This window comes from Mirounga angustirostris, unplaced genomic scaffold, assembly GCF_029215605.1.
Source record: "Mirounga angustirostris isolate CCGP_5_RB_7025 unplaced genomic scaffold, mMirAng1.0.hap1 SCAF_9, whole genome shotgun sequence".
Classification (NCBI taxonomy): Eukaryota; Metazoa; Chordata; class Mammalia; order Carnivora; family Phocidae; genus Mirounga; species Mirounga angustirostris.
In genome coordinates this window covers 47003368-47021042 of record NW_026991717.1, presented here as the reverse complement: position 1 = coordinate 47021042, position 17675 = coordinate 47003368, and the positions used below count along the sequence as shown (strand labels likewise).

Sequence of the window (17675 nt, the reverse complement as noted above, 5' to 3'; positions counted from 1 at the left end):
CAGATCTGTACTGCTTGAAATACTAAAGGAAATCTGTCAGGGTGAAATTAAAGGACATTAGACAGTAACCAAGTCCACATGAAGAAATAGACTGGTAAAGGTAACTATATAAGTAAATATAAAAGGCAGTATACATATGTTTTTGTTTGTAACCTTTTTTTTCCCCATGGTCTATTTTATTTTATTTTTTAAAAAGATTTATCCATTTGTTTTAGAGAGAGAGAGAGAGCACACAAGCAGGAGGAGAAACAGAGGGAGAGGGTGAAACTCTCAAGCAAACTCCTTTCTGAGCACGGAACCTGATATGGGGCTCGATCTCACGACCATGAGGTCATGACCTGAGCTGAAATCAAGAATTGGTCACTTAACGGACTAAGTCACCCAGGTGCCCCTCCCATGGTCTATTTTAAAACATAACTGTGTAATGTAATAATTACGAGGCTCCATTGATGGCTTTATAATGTATAAGTATGTAATTTGTATGACAATAATAGCACAAAATGGGGAGAGAATGAAGCTATATAGGAGCTAAGTTTTTTACGATATTGAAATCAAGTGGGTAATTATCAGAACTAGATTGTTACAAATTAGTAAATTTATTGTTAATTTCCGGGGTAACCATTAAGAAAATAACTAAAAAAATATTAAAGAAACAAGAGAATTAAAATGGTGAACTAAAAAATATGTTTAACACAAAAGAAGGCAGTAATGGAGGAATAAAAGAACAGAAAAGACATAAGATATATAGAATACAAGTAACAGAACAGCTGTTGTAAGTTCTACCTTATTAGTAATTACATCAAATGTAAATAGATTAAACACTCAAGTGAGAAGATGGAGAGTGGCAGGATGAATTCAAAAATATCATCCTATTACATACTGTCTACAAAAGACACACTTCAGATTGAACACCAAAGATAAGTTGAAAATGAAACAATGGATAAAAGATACACACCATGCAAACAGTAATCAAAAAAGAAGTATCTATACTAATATCAGAAAAATAGGTTTTAATGAAAAAGTGTTAACTAGAGACAAAGAGAACATTTAAAAATGATAAAAGAGTCCATCTATCAAGAAGACGTAAAAAGTATAAACATAGAGTTCCAAAATATATTAGGCACAAACTTACAGAATTAAAGAGAAAAATAAACAATTCAACCATTATAGTTAAATATAAAAATACCTCACTTTCAATAATGGAAAGAACGATTAGACAGAAGATCAACAAGGAAATAAAAGTCTTGAACACCACCATAAACCAAATAGACCTAACAGATATCTTTGGAACACTAACCCATAAAACAGCAGAATACATATTCTTTTCAAGTACACATGAAGCAGTCTCCAGGACAGACCATAGGTAGGGACTGAAATCATATAAAATATATTCTCTGACCACAATGAATTGAAATTAAAAATCAATAACTAGGAAATTTGGGAAATCCACTAATACATGTAAATTAAACAACACACTATTACATAATCAATGAGTCAAAGAAGAAATCGCAAAGGAAATTAGAAGATATCTTGAGATGAACGAAAATGAAAACATGACATATGGAAATTTATCGGATGCAGTGAAAGAGATGCTCAGAGGAAGATTTATAGCTATAAATGTGTACATTAAAAGAGAAAGATCTCCAATCAATAACCTAATCTTCTACCTTATGACACCGAAAAAGAAGGTCAGGCTAACCTGAGAGCAATGTTGACTGCACTGGAATAAAAAAAAAAAAAAAAAAAAAAAACCTAAGAGCAAGTAAAAGGAATAAAATAATAAGGACTAGAGTAAAAATTAATGAAATGAGAAATAGAAAAACAATAGAGAAAACTAACATAATAAGTCAGTCAGAGAAAGACAAATATCATATGATTTCACTCATATATGGAATTTAAGAAACAAAACAGATGAACATGATCCACAGTAAGAGGAAAGGGAGAGTGACTGCTAATAGTTACCAGATTTCTTTTGGAGGTGCTGAAAATGTTCTGGAATTAGATGCACAACTCTGTGAATAATCTAAAACCACTGAAATATACACCTTAAAAGAGAGAATTTTACAGTATGCAAGTCATTTCTCAAATAAAAAGAATGTTATGACCATTTAGATTAGGTTTTTTTTCCAAAGTAAGCGCTACACCCAACATGAAGCTTGAACTCACGACTCCAAGATCAAGAGTCACATGTTCTACTGACTGAGCCAGCCAGGCACCCCTGTCATGACCATTTAAAGAACAACCTAGAAGCATTTAGTTATAGTAGATGTTTGTACGCCTATGACTCCACAGGCTCACTCCTGTCCATATACCTCTGGTAATCAGATCCATAGGGACATGTGCATGGGGATATTTACTATGCTGTTTTTGACAGCAGGATGTTAGAAATAATCTAAAAGTCCATGATTCGGGAAATAAATAAATGAAATGTGGTGGATGCATGCTATCAGTTAGCAGCAATGAGCCAGATGGACATCTCGCCCTCTAAATAGATCATAGAAATAGTACTGAGTTAAAAAATAAAAAGAAACAGAACAAGACCTATAGCAAGTACCTTTTATGTAAATTAAAAATACATAAATACAATATATTTTTCAATGATGCATACAAATACAAGAATATAGCATCTTAGGATGGCTACCAGTGGCAGGAGAGAGGACTGGGAATAAGGATTCAGGATGAAGGGGGAAGTAATAAAATAAAATAGAAGCAAAGCCAAGGACATGCAAATGTTGATAATGTGCCATGACTGAGAAGTATAAATATTTCAGCTCTCTGCCCCTGAGGTCTAAGGAGAGAAAGAGAAGGAGGAGGACAAGAAGGAAGGATGGAGGGAGGAGAGGAGGGCAGAGAGAAGCTACTCAAATACGCTCCAAAATATTAAGAGTGTTATCTCTAGGAGGTGGGCTTGTGGTGGGGTTTATTTCTCCAACTCTTCAAAAAATGGGAGGGGGTATTTTTTTTTGTTTTAAAAGGTTAAGAAATGGTAAAAGTCTTAGATGGCTTTGAGTGACTTTTAAGGGCACCTTAATGCTGTAGACAGCCAAAGGATTATAACCAGTGCCATTCTCTTAGGTTGTTAAAGTGTATTAAAAATGACTGCCCTGTGAAGTGTAACCCATCACTGCCTCTCTCCACTCTTATCAGATCTATTCTAACATAAAATTGACATTTCAAGGACTCAGAGAGTCACCAGTGACCTGGATCCCACTCAGCTGTAGTCAAATACTGTCATCCTGCTGAAAGAGACATCTGGTAAGTCTCTAGCTAGTCTTACAATAAGGCCATGTTTCAAAAGTCAGAAATCGGTTAAGAGAGGCTCTCCAGGATTTAATCCAAAACCAGTTGGAAGAACTGGATGGGATTAACAAGTGTCAGGAATCTTGGAAATTCTCTCGGAGGACATCTTGTACATCGCTTGGCTCTCTGCTGGGGCAACACAGTAACCACCAACATCACTGGGGTCCTCCTGTTACTACTTATAGATTCTACTCGGACCAAGATCCGATACCACCAGTTTTAGTGCTGGAGGGTATGTAAGGAACCCTGGATTTGGTACTTTCTAGGATCTCACTACGTCAGTTTTGTGCCCGGTTCTATGAATTGGTACCCAGGTCCTTGCTACTATAATTCTATTTCATTTCCCTTTCTGATGCCCCAGTTCTCCCTTGCTTCTCCAAGCCCTGCTCCCTAACGCTAGACCTCATGACTTCTTAGTGTTGACTGGCTTTCCACCCCATCCTGGCAGAGCTAAATAACTTCTAATTCTGGCATCACCTACTACTGGGTTGACAGACTTATAACAGGATGACAGACCTATGCAAAATATGGCAGGAGCAAGAGTGGCCCCAGTGGGTCTCTGATGGAGGCTGGAGCCCCAAATGAGTTGAGCCCCGTGTAACATGCTAGGAACACAAAAGGTATGAGTTGGGCACAGGGGTGGGGGACACACTTTAATCAGTGTTTTGAGCAGGAAGGAAAAAAAAGGATAGGCCCACAGCTTCGGACAGATGGTTAATGTTAACAGATGGCAGATAGAAAGAAACACTATTTTTATTTTTGTTATATTCTTCAACACAGTGCCATAAAACTAGGGATAGGCATATATTATTCAAATTTTCAGAGAAGTGCAAAGAAAAGAGTTCAATTTTAGAAACTACAGATTGAGTAACAACTTGTTGTTACAATAATAAAACAGGAACAATAATGAAACCCAACATGTATTGAAGTATTACACGATCAGCATGGTGCTAAACGTTTTCCATACAGTATCTCATTTTAATCATCACCTCAAACCCCTAAAGAAAGTATTATTATCCTCATTTTATGGCTGAAGCTGAGGCTCAGAGAAGCTGAACAACTTGGCTTAATTCACAATTAAAAATAGCCAGGCTTTCAACCCAGGTGTGTTTAACGCCAAACCTGTGCTGTTCAAATTCTAAAACAAATTGTTTCTGACTGTGTAGAAAATAAAGTGCTCTCTGTTAGGAACCTACGTGAGTTGATTAAGAGCCAATCGTGTCAGACTAAATTGGAACCACTTTATTGGAAAGTTACACCCACAAAGTTCAGGGAAGGCAAATGCTCTGCGATGTCGTTGTGAAGAACAAAAGAAGAAAAGCAGCTTAGTGAATGACAGACTACACACACTTGTAGCTGGAATGATCATTTCCTAAAAGTGTCTCCCAATCAGTAGAACAAACCTACTCACCAGGAAGTCTTCAGTGCCCGGCTGAAGGACCCTGGATTTGCCTGGTCCCATTCAATAATTTTATCACGATGATTCGAATAAGGTATGTAGAGTATGTTTCTCAGATTGCGGAGGGCACAAGAGATCATTATTATCTTAGATAAGAGTGCAAAATTTTTTTCCAAAAATCTCATCGAGCTGGAATGATGAGTCACAACAGACAAGATGAAAATTATAAAGGGAAAATATATAAAATCTTTTATTTGGGTCTCTAACACCTTTTAGGAAGACATTGGAGAGAAGTAGCCAAACAGCCATCCTAGGGATGTATAGTTAGCTACACATTCAATCTGATGATACGATTGTTAAATGTAAAATAAGTCCAGAATGATGTTAATAGGGTCAGGATAAACAGACACTATTCCTTCCATCCTTGGCATTGGACAACCAGTTTGGGTTCTGGAAATATTTTTTGAGCGGTTTGTTTCAGTTATCAGTGTAAAACAAACCACTCAAACTTAGTAGCTTAATAAATTTTGTCCTTATCTCTCATGATTCTGTGTGTTGATTGGTCTCGGTTGTGTGGTTCTTCTCTTGATTTTGCTCGGAGACTCTCTTACAGTTGTGGTCAGTTGGCAGCTGGGGCTGAAGTACTCTAGAGGCCCTTGGGCAGGAACATTCAAGATGGGCTTGTCACTCCTAGAGCTGACGCCTCTGTTCTCCAGATGGCATCTTATCTTCCCAGGCCTTTCCTCCCCAGCAGGGCAGCCAGACTTCTTACGTACTGGCTAGCTTCCAAGAACACAAAGACACTAGGTGTCAGGCTTTCTTAAGGCTTAGGACCAAAACTGGCCCAGTCACTTCTGCCCATCCAATGTCTGTCAAAGGACAGCCAAAACTCAGGATGGGAGGGACTACACAAGGACATAAATACCAGGAGACGTCATTCACTGGAGGCCATCTTTGGAGTCCACTGGAGCAGGACAGTGAGGTTTATAATGAATTTTATTTTAAAATTTATATATAACATGAAAGACAAATACATTTGGGGATTTTAGCACAGACATTGTTTTTTTTTTTTTAAAGATTTTATTTATTTATTTGACAGAGAGAGACAACTAGAGCGAGAACACAAGCAGGGGGAGTGGGAGAGGGAGAAGCAGGCTTCCCGCGGAGCAGGGAGCCCGATGCGGGGCTCGATCCCAGGACCCTGGGATCGTGACCTGAGCCGAAGGCAGACGCTTAAAGACTGAGCCACCCAAGCGCCCCCAGACATGATGTTTTATAAGTTCACAAGGGTTGTTTCCAAATTTTGGGAGGACTGTGTACAGAAGATGGCTTAACTATATCCTGTATAGCTCCAAGCAACAAGATTAAGACTGGAGGTAGGTTTCAACTCAATTGCTAAGTATCCAATTGTAAGGGGTATGGAGAGAAGCTTCTGTCAAAGCAGGAAATACTAGATAGCCTCCAAGGCCCCCTTCAACCTCAAAATCTAAGTTTCTAATTACATGCCTCCTCCTGTTAATTATTTCTTAGTATATTAGTTCTATCTCCTCAGCCAGATTTTAGATTGAAGAAGCTGGACAAAAAAAGAAATAGAAGATTTCTGGACTAGCTTCTAGTGTTAGCTCTACCAGCAGTTAGCTGCTATATAACTTTGGGTAAATCACTTAATGCCCCTGGGCCTCAATTTCTTCAACTGGAAAAGGAGGGGTTTGGATTGTAACTTTCCTCCCAGTGCAAAGTGAGGATAATAAAGAGTAACTTCAATTGGGTTACTTTAAGAATAAAGTGGACATGAAACTAGATAAAGTACTTTAGAGAGTGAGTGGTCTATTGTCTGTGCTTAATAAATATTAGCTCTTGTTATTTCCATGATGATGATGATGATGGTGATGATTCTATGATTTCCACATATACAATAAAATCTTGAATTACTTTAGACCTTCACTTCTTTTGCTCTGCTGAATGGCGATCAGGAAGTAACTTAAAATTATCGCTGATCTAAGTTTTCTCAGCGGGTAACTAAGTGCCCACCATGACCTTGGAAAGGGCAAACCTTTGATTAATAATTGAAATGAACCTGAAATAGTTTGGGCAACAAATGTGTTCTCTTGCTCCATGTCAGCAGAGGGAGCCAAAGAAAAGGAACAAATCCTTTCTCAGATTAGGTGCCAAACAGCGAGACAGATCAGGGGCTTTTAGAGAAGTATCTTTAATCACATTCTCCACCCTCGTTTTATAGATTGTGAAACAGGCCAATGGAGGAAAGGGGACCTCCTAAGGTTACCAACTAATAAGTGGTAAGACTCTCAGAAAAGCAAGCCTGTGTTCTCTCAGTCCTGGTTCCTGGGTCTTTGACTCGTGGTCCTTCTTAGGCTACCATATTGCTTTCTTGCTCTTCAAGGAAATCAGCTGCAGATAACTGCAACTTCAGGGTTCTCTTTTGCCTAACTTATCTGATAGCCTAGTCTTTGGGTTCAAATCCTGACTCTGCTCCTTACTAACCGTGTGACCATGGGCAAGTTACACAGCCTCTCCAGGATTCAGAATCATATTTTTAAGTGGTTATAATAATTACACTTATTTCAAAGGGTTTGGGGGAGGAGCAAATGATATAATGTAATATAAAATGCCTCATAAGGCATTTCACGCCTTGAATGCAGGAGGTGCCTTAAGAGATATAAGTACCCATTTTTGTCAAAATAATTTTATCTAAGTGAATTGAAAATGGATAATGTAGGTCCCAAACTCAGATGCTTCCAAGAGCTAGCCATTTAAATAAAGCTGTCTGGATATGTAACAACAGGGACTTCTAGGGACTGTGGCAAATCACAGAGTTCATGGCCATGGGAGACAACTTTTACCGGGAGCAAAATTCAAGCCCACTGTTGTCAAATCTTCTGACACGTTGAGAGAAATTGGAAATCTGGATTTTTATGTGCAAATCTCTGATTTTCAAAAATATTATACAGGCCAAATAAAATCCAGGCCAGCAGCTTGTTATTTTAAATTTAATTTTAGAGCTCCATATGCAGCAGACTCACAACACACTAGAATTGAGAAACTCAGCCCAATAAATGCAGGCGAAGATATTATGTCTCTCATTTGGAGTGCCAATAATATGAACCCACAGGAATGTCTTTCCAAGGACCTTACTCAGCAAACACACTGAACCCCCGAGGATTATTTTGCAATCTCTAGAATATCCTCCAGCTTTTCTTGGTGACTTCAGATTTTCTGCCCACTCCATGGCTGATGCCATTTGAGTTGCCAGAGTCTTCCAGCCTGACTATAAATTATACATTCCACACTGATATAGTTTTTTCTTTACAAGGTAGAAAATAACATTTCACAATTTTATACATAACATTCATTTTTATTTAACAGCTACCTTCATTAGATATTCATTGAAAAGAGGCTCATTGTAAGCAACAACTAGGTGGGGGGAAAGGGGTTGAGTATCTAGAATTTTGTATACCAAACTTCCAATACACATGAAGAATAGCAATCCTTTCGTTCCAGTAAACAACAAAATACACTGTAGGCGCATCAGAATAGGAAAGAAAAGATGTAATGGTAAATAAAAATGAAAAAAAAGGGGAGGTATCAACTAGCAGAGTAGTTGGATCCAAACTAATTAAAGATCCTTGAGTTGTTTTCACTCTTCCACCTTAGCAGGCTTCAGCCCCATGCCTGATTTCCAGAGAGTATCTCCACCCTTCCTCTAGGAGAAGAAAGGCTGATTGGGAAAAGTTTCATTTTCATGGTTTCACTGACTTGCAAAATGTACTCAGCCTGGTAGTTTTATTTATAGGTTGGTGCATTTTGGTGCATTTCAAGCTACCTTTCTGGAGATCGTGGGAAGATAGTGCCCTGAGTATAACCTTTTGTTTAAAACGGAGGTTTCCAATTAGCATGCCAAATGCGATCATGTTGACTTAGTTATATTAGAATTTGTTTCAATACTGCAAAGAAGCTGTTTAAAAACCAGCCCAGGAATATTAAGAACCAGTGCTGGGCCAGGTCAGTGGGAGTGGTACCAAGTTAATGAAACAAGGAGATGGTGAGGCCCTGGGGGCTGGGCTGGGGGCTGAGTGAGACCACCTAAAAGAGGGCCAGGACCTCGTCCTGTGGTCCAGAGGAGAGGCACAGGTCTAGGGAGCAGGGGAAACCAAGGCCCTAGAGAGACAGACAACGTGCCCTGCCCTCCCCCACTCATTTTAATATGGAAAAGCCAGTGTGATGCTAGAAGAGATTAAAAAGAATTTTACATTAAAACGGAGTCTAATTTTCATGAGACAGCAAAGAGTAGTGGAAATAACAGTGGGTGCTGAGCTCTCCTGCTTGCTGACTCTGGGGCCTCGGGCAAGCGGCTTTACCCACGTGGGTTTTAATTTTATAATTCACAAAAGGAAAAATTTAGAAGATAAAAATCGAAGGATTCTTCCAAGTCTTATACAGTCAGGCATTTTCCCCCAGCATTTTATTGGGAAAAATTTCAAGTCTATAGAAAAGAATCGAACTAACATCCATATACTCGTCGTGTTGGTTCTCAACATTTTGCTGTGTTTGCTTTAATTTTCTGTTGCTGTCTGTCTGTCTCCAACCATCTAGCAACCATCTATCCTCCATATAACCACAATATCACAGTCACATCTAAGAAAAATGACAATATCTAATTGTCTATATCTAATATCTAACTTGTATTCATATTTCTAATTATACCAAGTTCTTGCACTTGATTAGGTTTTTAGCCTTTAACATTTTAAGATACTAAACTCTTTCTTTTTTTTAAATTTATTTACATTCAGTCCAGTTATTTTGAAGAACACTTCACACTTTTTGGACACGGCTGTTTCCTCGTCGTGAGATCTTTTTATTTTTTTTTTTAATTTTATTTATTTATTTGACAGAGAGAGACACAGCGAGAGAGCAACACAAGCAGGGGGAGTGGGAGAGGGAGAAGCAGGCTTCCCACTGAGCAGGGAGCCCAATGTGGGGGCTCAATCCCAGGACCCTGAGACCATGACCTGAGCCAAAGGCAGACGCGTGATGACTGAGGCACCCAGGCGCCCCCTCGTCGTGAAATCTTGCGTGTTCCTCTATCCCTATGTTTTCTGTAGGCTGGAAGTTAGGTCTGGTGACTTAGCGGATTCAAGTCAACACCTCTGGCAAGAATGCTTCTGGGGCCATTTGTGTTCTTCATATTGATTCGCACGAGAAGCCCTTTCATGTCAGATTGTCCCAGTATTCGTGATGTTAAGTTTGATCCATTGGTTAAGGTGGTGACGGCCAGGTCTCCCCAAAGTAAAGGCGTATTTTCTCCTCCTCTGTCGTCAGTAATCTGTGGGATAACACTTTGATGTCCTATGAACAAACCTCTTACCCGACTATTTTAGCACCATCAGAATCCTTACCTGAATCCTTTATTATGTTGGGTTTGTGGGGATTGCCTCATTTTACCCTCCCTTCTATATTTATTAGCTAACATTCTTCTGTAAAGATGAACTTTCCTTTTATTTTTTCTTCTCTCTCTCTCTTCCTCTCTCTGTCTCTCCGTCTCTCTCCCTCTCTCTACCTCTCTCTCTCTCTTCCACTCTGCGTGTGTCTCTCTCTGCCTCCCCGTGTTGTCCATTTTTCCTTCTTCCTCTCCTTCATATTACTATGGTCTCATGAATTTCCTTTATATTTAATTTGTAATCATTTACTCTCTTTATTCTTTTTGATGTCCAAATGGTCCCAAACTTGGCTAGGGAGAGCCCCTTTAAGATGGATCTTGTATCCTTTTCATAAGAACACATTGGTTTTTGAGTTCCTCCTTACTATCTAGCAATATAAAATATTTCTGATTCACTTCACATTTGCCCTCCCTGGATCTGAATTCAACCATTCTCCAAGGAGTCCTGTTTCCTTTTAATGGAGAATGATATTCACATCAAGAGCTGGGCAAGTAAGTATGCTCACTGCAACTAAGTGTCCTTACTTATAAGTCTTTTCAAGTGAGCAAAGCTAGGAAATGTATGTATATATTATACACATACTATATATATATTCAAGAATTCATATATTCAAATTTAATACAGAAGCCTTTTAAAAAATTATTTTATTTTCATTTATTTTAAATTTTGATTTAAAATCTTGATTCCTAATAATATTTAAAGTTTTGATTCCTAATAATATTACTATATCTACTTCTTTGCTTTTTCCTACAATATTTATATATAGTTTCAAAATTATAATGTTAATATTCCTAATACCCAATAAACATACTAAAGCTTTAGATGCCACTGAATTCTTTTTGTTCTTAGAATATATCCCACTAAGGGATGGTCAGCCACTGTCCTCATATCAAAATTTACTTGAATCAATTCTTTTCTCTGTGTAACCACAGAGATATTGTATTTTATCAATACAATATACAGCTAGATTCATTTGGTTTTTATTGCATTCCAATTTAGATTTGCTTCTTTCTGTCCCTTTCAATTTACTTTTTCAAGTGTCTAAGACATTCACATGTCCCCATACTTATTCCTTCCACCTCAGTCCCACTTCTCCCCCTTGTAGGTTTTAATTTCTGATTTATTCTTCCCGTGTTTTTTTTTGCAAAATACACACACACACACACTTTCTGTTCTTTCTGCACAAAGGATATCCTACTGTATACATTCTTGTACCTTGCTTCTACTCAACAATATGTCTAAAAGTTATTGCAAATCCACTCATAAAGATCTTCCTCATTAGTTTTCATGTATCACCAGGTATTTTCAGAGGCATATTTATGAAACAAGACATCATCGGGAAGCAAGAACCAAAAAGTACCTGACACCATGATAGAAGATTTCAAAATTGAAAACCGACTTTGAGATCCAGTGAACCAATTTCCCCACTTTACAGTTGTGGCCACTGAGACTAGAGGGGGAAAATGACCTTCCCCCACCTTTCTTTCTACACTATATTATGTGACCCAAATCAGAGTGGCTATCTTTTAACATGTGGCTATTTTAGCTGCAAGGATCGGCCCAGGGATGAACATACAACCTGATCCAAGCCACTGAGAGTACCTTTTAGGGGCTGTAAAAGTTAGAACTAGGGCAGGGGGAGTCTTTTCCTCTCTGGTAGCAAAGCTCTGAGCATCAGAGCCTGAAGCTGCTGGTAGCCAGATCCCCTGTTGAGCAGAGAAAGTTTATCTGTACTCGGAAAACAAAGTCAACAAGTAATGATCAAGAGAGGGACCTGACGGGGCTTGAGTCCCTATGCATCATAGGCCAGCTCCACCTTCACCTTTCCCACACTGGGACCTGAAAAATGACATGACCATCAGTGGACTAACTTACCTCCTCAAAAGGTGGGGGTGATGATAACTGGCAATAATTGTAGTACCAAAAGAATGTAGAGTTAGAAAATAGCCCGGCACAGGAACAACAGAGAAAGAGGGGGTGCCCGAGTAAGAATTTCTGCCGTGCTCCATAGTTCATGGTTCAAAATGTGGACTGTAGCTGGAGAACTGTTTCTCCTTCCCACTCCATGCCAGCCCTTTACTCACCAGCAACGCTGGGGATTCCAGAAAACGCCTTGGTCTCTCCCCCAGAGGGGCTACCCACAGAAAGGAGTTTGCCGGTTTCCTCTACCCAACCTCCCCATCCTACTTCTGCTTTGCTAATTACTTACCAAGAAGGCTTCGAGAGCCAGGAGGGTTTCGATTGTCTATGCCCTTCACAACAGTGACCTTTGAGTTAACAGAACCGCCTTAAGTTGGTTGTCTTCATAGTCTGTTTCATCAAACAATCACCAATCTCCCATTGCCTGCCCCAGTTCTGTGGCAAATGGAAGTTTCATCTTTCACAAACTACGGATATTGCTTGCTTTCTTTTTCCAGAAGGGGGACAAAGGTTTAGCCTAGCCTTAAGTCCCAGAGGAAGCAGAGATTTGTTTCAGTTGTTTTGATTTGAAAAATCGCCCTACCCCCTCCCACCCCTGCCCCACCCAGCCCTGTGGTGCTGTTCAAAAAAGATCCCACCAAAAACTTCCACATACTGGGGCCTTTGCATTTCTTACAGATGAAGGGTCTTCTGGCCATCATACCCTGGTTCTTCCTAGACAAGAGGCATAACTCCATTGGGTAAGTCACTGTTAGGGGCTTGAGCATGGGCATTTTCCTAGTGATGAGACCTCAAAATTCTCCAGGATTTTAGGTGAAACGTTGACCACTGCCTGCAGGAAGATCATAAAGAAGTGGAAAACACCACTTTAAACATCAAACCCTTGATTATAATATTAATTTGCAAAACAAATTCCATGAGCTTCAACTTCTGCATCCATAAGATGAAGAAAAAGAATGCCTACCTCACACGGATGTTCTGCTCAGGGAATGCTGATTAAGTGAATCACTGAACTAATTAATTTGCTGAATAGAGGCATCAGAGTTCTGGGTTGCAAGCAATAGAAACTCAATAGAACTTACTTAAAGAGAAAGGGAATCTACAGACAAGACACCAGGAAGCTCACAGAACTGGCCAGAAGCAGAAGAGCCAGCCCAAGAGTGTGGGAACCAGAAGACAACGAAGGTCTTGCAAACAGAAAAGAGTCCCTTGGGTTCTGACGTGCCCCACTGCTGCTGGGCCTTCAACACCACGTCACCCCACTCACCCAGTGCTACTCTTCTGTGGGAAAAATAAAAATCGAAATAGGTCCCATTCTACCTGTCTGGGTCTCCTAGCTTCACCGCATAATGGTTGAAAAATGTCTGACTGTAACCATGTGAAGGAATTACTGCAATTTTGAAATGACCATTTCTTCCACATCCTGAGGAATTCATTTCAAGTTGAGTCTACACTTGTATATCTGCCAGGGACTTGAGCACTTCTTCAGTCCAAAAAAAAAAAAAAAAAAATGATGGAGGGACAGACATGTCAATGGACAGAAAGATAAATAAAAAGATAATCTCATTTAAAAAATAGCTGAAGGAAAATATGTCTCAGGCACCTGACTTAAGCAAGTGAGGACATTTGGACAATGACTTCTACTCTAAGCATTCTGGCACCCAGGACTTGGAGGAAAATGTGATGGATTATGTGGTTTTAATTTTCCTTCTCACACCAGAATTTTCTCTCTAGAGACAAAATGTTTTCTGGCAATAATCTCATGCAGAAGATTTTCATTTGGGTTTGACATGAAAGGTGTTACATGAGCTAGTAGACAGTATTGCCAGTTACGATTTCACAAACCCAGGAAGGTTTTTGAAATGGATGCACCTCACGTGAAGTATTTTCTGAAGGCACACTGTATCTCGGAAATGTTTCTGACAGCCCCCCAGAGACAGGGCCCACATGCGTTGGCTCCTCCAAGGTCGCCCCCGCCCCCCCACATGCAGCCTGCTGGGTCTGGAAGTCCACCTGCAGTGGGCTTCCCCTTTCCCAGGTCAGATGTGCAAAACCAATCTCCAAACATGGCCCCAAGGTACGGCAGGTCCTCCATGGGCTTAGGCCTCAGACTCCAGACAGGAGAGGGCAGACTGCCCCTTCGTTCTGGAAGGTTTAAAACCCAATGTGTTCTCTTGCCCAGACAGCATAGCCTCAGCAGCAGGAGTATCTGCAGATGGAAAGGCTTTTTTTTTTCTTCTTTTGTCTTTCTTTTTCCAGGAGCTCAGCGGCTGCCCCAACTCCCATACCATAACAGAACCTCTGTTACCTGGGATGCAGTCTGCCAGCACTGTGGAGGCTTGTCAGAAACTGCATCACCGAGGGTGGGAAGGGCATAGAAGCCAAGAGGTAAGCCCTACATCTTTACATGACACAGGAGAGAGTTGCGGGAGGCACTGGGAGCCTGAAAACCGCAGTGAGTTTGAATGCTGATAAAAATGACCAAAATGCTGGAAACCTCAACTTCATTTCAAAAAAAGGTTTGAGACAGGTGTGGTTTGTTTTTTGGTTTTTGGGTTTTTTTTTCCATTTTAGGAAGAGATCAAGATGAAGGCACAAATAAAATCAGGTTAGTGAGATGAAGAGTGCCATCAAAGTGGTTTTCCAGAAATGCATGCCACGTGATCCCGTCCGTACAAGCCGGCTGAGCCCTGCCTGAAGAGCAAGCCAGCTCTCTGTGTGGCTGTGCAGAGAGGGGGGCTAGGGTGAGGTGTGGAGAAGGGGCCCAGACCCCGAGCTGGAGAAGGAACAGCAGAGGCCTGGATGGACAGACGACGTTCACCTTTCTTGGAAAGGACCATGTTTTCTCATGCTCCATCTTCAACAGACTGAACTCTACTTCCTCAGGAGCAGGTGTAGACCTTACCGTCCCGGATGCTTTCCCTGCTGCAGCCCCGTACCCCCACCCCCACTTGACCACCCCCTACCCGGACCCCATCCCTCTGGGCTCCCAGAACACTTCTCACACCTTTCATTCAGTGCGGCCAGATGCCTGCCTCTTACTGAAGGAACATCAGTCACAAGAGCACGTGGAAGAGAAGATAAAGTGTTTATGCTCGCCCCCGCCCCGTGACGGGGAAGAGGGGCAGGGAGATACAGGATTCTCCTCTCCCTGGAATCAGATTGTTCCTAAAACTAGACCTGAAGTTGTCATTATTTCACTCAGGCCAGAGGACCTAGATGGACGGTGGGATGTGGGGGGCAGGCCTCCCCTCTTCTTGCCCCCACGCCCCTTACTCCTCCCATTTCCAATTAGCTCTAGCTGTTCCCTCTGTGGCAACAAGGCCAGGTCCCACCCACACTGGCCATGGCTCCCCCACCCCCCAGAACCCCACAAGCAGTCTAGGCCCAGTGTCCCTTCTCCTCTGGTGCAGGTGACTTTCATCTGGTGTGGGGACAGAGAGCCTAGGGGCCTGGGCAGAGAGTGTGAGGGGCTCATGGGAGGGCCAGCACACTGAGAGGGAATCAGAATTCCTGGGGATATTCCAGGGAAATTCAGTCCTGGCAGCCAGGGGCTAGGAAGTAAAATCTGGAAACTTTGTCTTCAATTTACAAGTGATGATAATGCCCCTGAGACTAACATCTGGATAACAAAGCATATGCACGTGCACACACACACACACACACAGAGTATTTGACTCTTACACCAAACTGATGACATACATAATTATTATCTCAACCTTACAGACCCGGAAACCCAGCCCTAGGGAAGTGAAATGACTTCCCCCAAAAAGGAGCAAAATGCTTAAGTGAGGTTTGAGTCTTCTGCTCCCACAAAGTATGTTGATGATAAAACAATCCATGAATTTTAGCAATTATTTCACATGCTGAAGAATTAACAAAATAAACGTAGAAAACATAACATAAAGGATTTACCTGTGTAAAAGAAATTACAATTAAGTCCCCCAATGTGAACTAATAACAGTCAAACTCAATGTGATAATGGTTATAATGAACCATGTCTGATTAATAAATTTTTTAGATCTTATTTGATTATTATAATATAAGACCTATACACTTATGATATTTTCACAAATTATGCACTTCACAGTGTCAGCTTATAATGTTCTTATATTCCCTAAGAGATTAAGGTAATCAATTATTTTATAAGGTTTCACAGGCTTATCGTACTTCACAGGATGAGATATAAAGCAAATATAAAAACTTGTCTTTGCTTCACATTGACCTTGCATTCCAAACAGGAAGGACCACAGTATCATATGAGGCCAATTGGTATCTTTATAATTTGGCTTTTAAGATTGAATTCCTAAAAGGAAGGCTCTCAGCACACACAAAAAATGAAGTTAGGGTGGGTGGTCAAGACTGAATTTACGTACACCGCCACCAGGTGGAGGCAGAGTGCCATGGGTTGTGGAGTCGGCCAGGCTTGCTGGAGAATTTGCTAAAATTGCAGATGATGGTTCTAGGTTCAAGCCCTAGAGATTTAAAATCATACATGTTTCTATTTCTTATTTATTAGAAACATTTGCTGAAATAGCAAAATGCAAACAAACTATTAACAAACATTATATTTTATTTTATTTTTTTATTCATGAGAGACAGAGCGAGAGAGAAAGGCAGAGGGAGAAGCAGGCTCCCAAGGAGCAGGGAGCCCGATGCGGGACTCGATCCCAGGACCCTGAGATCATGACCTGAGCCGAAGGCAGACGCTTAACCATCTGAGCCACCCAGGCGCCCACAAACATTTTAAATAGCACTTTAGAGGGGTTTTATAAATGAGAAGTACACTTTCATTTTCCCCTTTACCTCTTAAGGTTCCTTTTCTCACACATACTTTCCAAAAAAATTATTGGCTCCTCCTTATGTTGCTTTCATGAGAAACCCCTCAAATCTCTGGATTGTTTGGCAAAAACTTCCAAAGCTCCATTTCAGGCTATGACCTATCTCCCTGTCTCCCAGCTAGTACAAGAACAAATGGTGAAGGACATTTGGAGGGTGGTGATGAGGAAGGTGATGGAGAGTGACCAGCTGTCCTGGTTTGTCTTAATCGGTCCCAGGAAAGCCCCTTAGTCCCAAGAAAACCAAAAAATAGATACAACTTTCCATTTCAGACTCTCTGCTCAAAGACCTTCATTTCTTTCCATTGGGGAAAAAAAGGCAAAATACCCCCACCCCTTGCTGAACCCCGCAAATTCCAGGTAGAAAAGCCCTCCTTTAGCATGAGTCTTTGCTGCTGGGCAAAGACCAGCACCTATTAATGAGGAAACGCTCTTTAAAAATGGAGATTTGGGGGGCGCTTGGGTGGCTCAGTCGTTAAGCGTCTGCCTTCAGCTCGGGTCATGGTCCCGGGGTCCTGGGATCGAGCCCCACATTGGGCTTCCGGCTTGGCTGGAGGCCTGCTTCGCCCTCTCCCACTCCCCCTGCTTGTGTTCCCTCTCTCGCTATCTCTCTCTGTCAAATAAATAAATAAAATCTAAAAAAAAAAAAAATTAAAAATGGAGATTTGGTAAGAATTACCTTCAAACCCTGCAAAGAAGAACCCAGAGATGCTGACCATGGAGGCAACGTCACAGTAGGAGGGCAGGGCCATCTCGCCCCGA

General features: G+C 40.9%; 1 protein-coding gene and 1 long non-coding RNA gene across 5 annotated transcripts in view; both read right to left on the bottom strand.

Annotated features, from left to right (window-relative positions):
• LOC135361573 (uncharacterized) overlaps window positions 1–17675 on the bottom strand; it is a 134600-nt gene that overhangs the window by 34555 nt on the left and 82370 nt on the right. The gene's annotated exons all lie outside the window — the stretch shown is intronic.
• On the bottom strand, window positions 9513–12649 carry LOC135361572 (uncharacterized). The gene is made up of 2 exons (XR_010405005.1): window positions 12365–12649; window positions 9513–10040 (listed from the first exon to the last, which is right to left on the bottom strand). It is a non-coding gene; the product is annotated as an uncharacterized LOC135361572 (long non-coding RNA).